The sequence below is a fragment of the Strix aluco genome, chromosome 4 (assembly GCF_031877795.1).
Source record: "Strix aluco isolate bStrAlu1 chromosome 4, bStrAlu1.hap1, whole genome shotgun sequence".
NCBI classification, from domain to species: domain Eukaryota; kingdom Metazoa; phylum Chordata; class Aves; order Strigiformes; family Strigidae; genus Strix; species Strix aluco.
In genome coordinates, this window is record NC_133934.1 from 99,137,516 (window position 1) to 99,144,894 (window position 7,379).

Here is a 7,379-nt window from a genome sequence, read left to right on the forward strand (position 1 = left end):
GGCTTAACATACATAACATAACATACCCAAAGTAGTTTGTCATCCAGAAAAGTTATTAAAAACATGTAAATATTCAGTCTGTGTTGCATTTTTCAAATAGAGATCATACTACATTACCAGTGGTGTAGGAAGTATCTAACTCTTCAAGTGCTGTTGAATCATTCTTTACTCCTCTGTCAGTCACTCTGAACAGCTGCAAATGCATGCAGGCTACAGTAAAACTGATGTTTTCAAAATTTAAATGAACTATTGACACATGATTTCAATTCTCAAACTGGAGTTTTACTAAAACCAGTCAAGTACAATCCTTCCCCAAACAACATACTGAAAGTGTGTTTATACTGAAACTGAACTTCTGTACTGATCAAGACAAAAATTAATAGTTTTAGCACAATCTAAGATGGCTCAGAAAAGGTCCCCATTTAAGATGGCTCAGAAAAATGTGTTAAGAAAATTTCAGGTTTAGTAAACAAGCACTCCATTCCATCTGTGAATGCCTCTCTGACCTCACTCAGCCATCTGCTTACAAAGCAACTGGAAAAGAACAAAACCAAACCTCCTGTGTTTGATATTCCCTCTTAACTAGTGAGCATCTAAATTTACAAGCAGCAATTTCCTTTCTACATCTTCCAAAACAAACAAAAAAGTTAATCTTAACATAGCTTTTGTCCTAAAGAGAAAGGTGTGACAGAACTGAAAAAAGGGACCTCCAGAGGTCCCATCCAACCTCAACTGTTCCGTGACCCTGATATTCTGGGGTTTTTTTGCATTTTAGAAGTCAGATTGCTTTGTTCAGGCAATCACTTTGGTGCGGACAGAGATTTTAAAATGACAAAACTAAGTTGTGAATTCTGAGTTTCAACACCTACCTTTAAATCTGTCCTTAAGAGACTAAGGGAAGTTGAATACAAGTCCTTTTGTTGGTCTTTCCCAGTGGAAAGACACCACTTTTTTGTCTCTCTGAATCTCATAACTTGCATTCAGTGAAGAAAAGTTGCAAAGGCCACAGGTACAGAGCCCATCTGCAGTGGCTGTCTATCAGCAAGAAACTGATGGCCACCAGGAAGCCAGTTAAGTCCCTTTGCATTGCGAGGCACAAGTGGAGCACATCTCTGAGCATCCATCCCTTCTCCAGTGCATGCTGCTTGAAAGACTAAGGCCCCAACACGGAGTCCTACAGAGTAACAAAGTGTATGCTGTTAGAGGGTAGAGTTGACTGTTAACCTACAGCGAACAAATTCACACTCCACAAAACTAACTGAAATGTTTATATAAAAGTCACAAAGGTGCTAACAGACTAGTCACTGATCTCTGGGCATATCAGAACATTTGGACACTTTATTACAGTGTCAGGAACCTGCCATACAAGCTGAAGAAAATAAATGAACTAACAGGAACTCACTCTAACAAAGTAATACTAATTTGTCAATAACTGATCACATTCTTTCTTCCTATATATAAGTAACGATAATGACCTGAGCATTGTGTCTCTTTAAATAAACAGAAAAAGTCTGTATGCTCAGATAATGGCCCACAAAGGCAAACAATTCAAGAGGAAGCTTGTGAACATCCTAGAACGTCTATTAATTACCAAGAGGGAGTTTCCAAGTGTGGATTGCATATGGTCAATTGTTTGTTCTTCCCCTCCTCCAAAATACACTAGCAAGTGGAGAGGTAGAATTAGAATTGAAAGACTTTCCAACTTTGCGCTTCAACAGTCCTGAAAAAAACTGTAAGCAAACTTAGGGAATTATGGTTTTGGTTCTGTGAGCAAGTAATTGCAGAATACAAAAGAGTGTTTTCTAAAACAGCCTGCCTGCATAGCACAGACTTGCCTGGGAAAAGGAGACCCAAAACCAAAACGTGTAAGTAACAAACTTATTGGCCAGCACAGTTACTAAGAGGAAATTAGAAGTATTTAAGATTTTTTTCATAAATGAACTGCAGGCAAGCACCAAATTTTATTAGTTACATTTCCGATTCTACCTTATGGTGATGCTTCAAGCAAAAGGAATCGTTTCCACAGCAGTAAAATTTTATTCATGATTTAACCAGGTTTATTTTGGTTCAGTTTAAGTGGAGAGGGAGTAGGTTAATTTCTTATACTGAAATCTAATTCAAAACAAGTTTATCATTTATTACTGCTACAGGTTTAACTGAACTGTTTTATGCACAGACAAGACAAACTGAACCTACCCAGAAACCTGTTTGTGAAGTCTCTCCATCCAAAGTGTTTCATACAGATAAATATAATCTAGGGGTTTCACCTATTATTAACAGATCTGGCTGTAATTATACCATATGAGTTTTATGCTACTTGGAAACTGCACAGATAAAAATCACATGCAATCTCTAAGAGAAGATAATGAAGGGAAAGCATCTGGTTTACCACACAAGATAGTCAAGGCCAGAGGGCAGGGGGGAAGACTCTTGAAGCTGGCACTGCTCTCATGTCTACAGCAAGACTATAACCGAGTTTAAGAAGTTTAGCTTTCAGGGCTGGACTTTATATCAGCTTATGACAGTAAAATTTTTAATAAGTTGTGTTCATAACCATTGGTAAGAAATCCGCACTGAGAAATCTTAAACATTCGTAATGCTCCTGTTTTATTAAGGAAATCAAAATTTTACAGATCAGAAATATCCAGATTTTTTCCCTTGGGGCAACTGTCGTTGCATTACTAACTGTCATCTACATATAAAAGTCAGAAGCTCACAATGTTGCACACATACATATGGTCTTACAAGCATCAGAAATCTAATGTAAGGGCTACCTTGTAAAGAACACAGACTGCCCTTCCAGGAACATTACAGTCCAAACTGCTCCCAGACCTGCAGCACCTCCAGCACAGCCAGGAATCCTTTCCCAACACTTTCTGCCAAAGAAATACTATGAAAAGGAAAACAGAAACACATATTACTGAGCTAACCTACAGTCATGCAATCCCATTTGCAAAGGAATTAGTATCTCTTACACTTATGGCAAAGAAGCCCCACAGCATCATCTGTGTCAAAGACCTCAGCTGCAGAGAACATCTGTCTAAGCTTAAGATGGAAAAAAAATGCACCTTAATGTTCACAATGAACAACACATGCCAGAAGTCAACTGGGTCTCCAACAAATGCATACTGGAGAAAGAACACGGACTACCAGAAAGATTTTTTGGGATGAAGGAAGGGTACTGGCAGTTTTGGAATAGTTTGAATACAATAATTTTGTAAAATGGTCTGGTCTCTTTTCTCCCCTCAATTACCCAGTGAGTATGTTTCATGAGTTTATTTCTGCTATATATACAGGCTCAGTAATGCATTTGCTTCCTGAGAAACCATCATTCCTTTCTGTGATAGCAGCTTACTCAGAGGAGAGTAGGAAAAAAAAAAGGCACTAAGAGGCAACGTCCTTCCCCCCACCTCTCTAAAACTAGAGTTCCCCTCTTCATGTCAGTCTAAATGTTCAACGACATCATTCGAGCAGGAAAACTAATAGTCCCTTCTCTTGTTAAGATATTTCTTGTTTTGAATCGTTGTTACTATTTTGCTCTCCTTTTCTCCAAGTTTAAGAAATTTGTTTGAAATACAAAAAAAACCAAACACTGGCTTAGTTGTTCCTTATTAAAGATTTGTAGAACCAAGGAATGCTACACAAGAAGCAACCAGAAACAATCAGGTGACGTTTGTTAGCACTGATAAGTTACTAGATTTACCCTAGTTTGTGTGTCCTGATTCATAACAAAAAAATAGTCAAACCAAAAGCCTAAATTTAAACACACTTCTATACAGTTAACACAGCACTGCCTGCTGCAGTAATATGCAAAAAATGTATTAATGAATTCATTGGCATATCTGGCTACAATACAAATTAATGCCAAGGCTTTTTAGTTCATCCGTTTGCTAAATCCCCAACATCACTAGAGACTGCCAATCAAGGACTAAACAAATTAAGCATTCTCTTGAAGGACTTGATTTGTCTCTGTACGCACATTAGCTACAGCATTCCTGTTTGGTTAAAAACCAGAGGAATCAATTTGTCTTACCATCACATTATCCAAACACAGGCCTCCAAAACTGTGATTAAAACACTTTTGTACAACCTTGGCAATGTCAACTTACCAGCTGTACACTGGAAAGGAACATTAAGTTACAAAGGAAGAAAAGAGAAAGAAAGAACAAATGCACTATTATTTAGACAGCATACCTACCCCCAGGACAGACCAACAGCTACTGCTTTCCAGAGTCATCATTTCACTGAACTTTATTCATAATAAAACAGAAGTCATCTTACCTCATATAGTTTTTAAAACTGCATTTTTTTAAAAGGTATTTTTAAGTTCTCTAAAATGTATACTTTAATCTACTAACAAACACAAGAGGTATATATTAACAGTGAACTTCCAGTATAAGTAGCCTGAAGCAGTGTAATGAAAAAATATTTAACTAGGAGGGGGAAAAAATACCCTTCATACTGAGGATTTTGTAAATAGCTTATTTTTATACTATCCTCACTGTCTAAAAATCCTACATGCACACAAGAGTGAGGTGATCTGAATATATATCTGGAAGAAAAAACATAAAATATTTCCCTTTTGGCCTTCTATAGCACACATTATTGTGTTATCATCACACTTCCCTGACTCTAGATGTTCAGATCTGGACCATGTCTAGACGGACACTCAGAAACTTGAAGATAAATGGAATGGAGATGAGAAATCAATGCGTGTGAGTTAACAGAAACTTCACTCCTCACAGCAAACACTCTTACTCAGGAGTAGAACACCTCTTACTTTTCATAGCACAATACTTCAAAGACCTTTTTCCACCTAGAAATTCCTTCACCTGGGGAAGCTACCACAAAATGGTGATTGGGCTAAATTCCAAACTAGTGTTTTCACTCCACTCTAAAAATGTCACAGTATTTTTCATTTTCATTGATTTACCTTAGCACATCTTTAAAGGTGCCATCCAACTTTTAAGGCATATTCTTAAAGAAAATCAAGAGTATGAACAAGGGAAATTAGTGTGGCATGACTACACCATAACTGCATTCCCCCAGGGCAGAAAGGTCCTAAAACATTTCAGTGAAAGAGACCTTTTTCAAGAAATTTATCAAGCAGACTGCCATCAACCCCATGGGGGATCATTCTTCCTAGGGGCAAGAAACTCTAAAATTATATTTCACAGGGGTTGGGGAAAAAAAAACCAAACAACTCACCATCACGATTATTCACACTCATAAACTACCACAAGTATTTCTTTTGTGTTTATTAATTCAAAAAACACCACATCTGGAGTTTTCAAGGCCTCATTAAAATAGCTAGCTACACTTACAGAAAAATTCAGGAGTTAAAGGGAGCTTAGAAACTACAGATGTTGAAAAGCAACACGACTTGCTAACTCAGTGCATCACCAGCAAGGTACAACTTCCCTGCTGTCTGCTTATTCCCCCCTTACAGAAGTGATGACAGGTCAGAGACTTCCTCTATAGTTAGATGCTGCAGCTTTGATTGAAGTCATAACCAAAAGACCCTCAAGATACCATATTGCCATCTTCCAGTACTTCAGGACGGAAAAGGATAAGGTCCCGTCCACCTTAGTAACATTACGTCCAAAGAGATGCCAGATGACCCCCATCCTACAAGCAACAACTCTTAAAACTCCTAAGAGAGGTGTCACGGGTCTGTGGAGCCTGTTCAAGCGATGAAAAGCAGTAACACTAGTTCTGACTCACAAAAGGAAAACAGCCAAGCAGAAGACACCCTAAAAGACAGCTTGTATTTAGACAAAGATAGAGGAATTTGCAAAGTGATGTAATTCCTAAAATGTAAACTTCTCTGTTTGTCAGAGTGCAAATTAAGATTTTTTTTTTAAAAAAAAAGTAACACATTTCTCTAAATAATGGTGAATATTTCCTTGAACTTCAGACTTCAGCAGCATCAGTGCAGCACAAGCGGATAACGACTGATGTTTTAAGTTTTACTTTTCCATTAGCAAAGCTAGTTCAAACAGAAGACAGTGGTGGCCGTTCCACTGACTGTCAAGGTTACTCCTAAAACATGGTGTTGGACGGAGACCAGCAGATCCGCTTAACGTTCGCTGGCCGGTTTTGTGCTGCTCTTCGCCACCCGGAGGATCTCCCCAGGAGGGACGACAGGGGAAGGACCACTGCCGGGCTGCACCAGCGGCTCCCGGCAGCGCCCAGCCTGTTGGGCCGCGGCCAGAGCGAAGCCCCCGGCTGTGGGGTGACTGCAGGGCCGGGACACCCCCCGCGCCGCCCGGCTCCGACGGCGAGGGAAGGAGGGCTGCGCACCCAGCCGCGCCGCTCGCCTCACCCCAACCGCGCGGCGGACGGCGCTTCGCGGCCGCGGAGCTCCGCGGGCTCCGGCAGCCACCGCCCCCGCCCCGCCGGGGGCCCGGGAGCAGCCGCCTCCCCTTGAGGGCGCAAACCCGGCTGCCGCGGTCCGGCACCCCGGGGCGCTCCCGGCGCCGAGACGGGGGACGCCACGGTGGAGTTGATCGTTAACTCGCAGCCCCGCTTTCTCAGAGGGCTCCTCCCGCGGGCGCCGCGGCAGCCGGCAGCCCCAACGGGGCGGGCGCGGCGCCGACACCGAGGGAGCCGGTGGGCGCAGCCCCGCCGCCCGCCCCACGGCGACCGCGACCCGCCGCCCGGGAGCTGCCGCCCGCCCCCCTACCTTCCCGCCAGCTCGGCTCCTCTCCTCGCCGCAGACGGTGCGCGGAGAACCGCGCCGACTGCCGCGCCGTGCCCCGCGGCGGCAGCCGCCGCGCTGCCAGCGGCCGAGGCGTGAGGGCGGCCCCACGTGCGCCGGCTGCGCCAATCGGGGCCGCCCGCGGGCCGCCCCCCGCCCCCCGCCCCCGCCGCCGTCCCCGTCCCGGGCCGCCCGCGAGCCGCCGCCGCCGCCGCCGGCGGGGCGGGGCGGGGCGGGCGGGAAGCCGGCTCGGGAGGCAGGGGGAAATCAGCGCGTTGGGACGGGAGGTTGGGACCGCCGGCGGGGAGGGAACAAAGAAACCCCAAACGCTGCCTGTCGCGGGCTGTGTGCCGCTTCCGTGCCCGCGGGGCCGCACCGTGGGGGCGGCGGCGGCCGGGGGAGGCCCCGCGGAGGCTGGGTTCCGCCGCGGCCGGAGCCCCGCGCCGCTGGAGGGCGGCGGAGGCGCCCGGCCCTGGGTTAAAAGAGTTTAGACGGAGAAATCTCCCTCATGAATCTCTAAAGCATTCCTTTGGCGCTCTCGGGAGTTTTGCAGCGCCAAAGGCACCGAGGGAGCCCGAAACACGTTCGCACCTTGTCCCGGGAGGCCCCGCGGTGTCGGGGCCGGGTAGCGAGCGGCCCCAGGGCGGAGCGGCGCTGGAGCCCGGCGGGCCCGGTGCGG

General features: G+C 45.0%; 1 protein-coding gene across 1 annotated transcript in view; it reads right to left on the reverse strand.

Moving 5' to 3' along the window:
* The window catches only part of STXBP6 (syntaxin binding protein 6), a 128,441-nt gene extending 121,677 nt beyond the window's left edge, over nt 1-6,764 (reverse strand). Inside the window, exon 1 of the mRNA XM_074824530.1 lies at nt 6,686-6,764. The gene's annotated coding sequence lies outside the window, so the exon portion shown is untranslated. The remainder of the gene's footprint in view (nt 1-6,685) is intronic.
* Between the last annotated feature and the right edge of the window lie 615 nt (nt 6,765-7,379).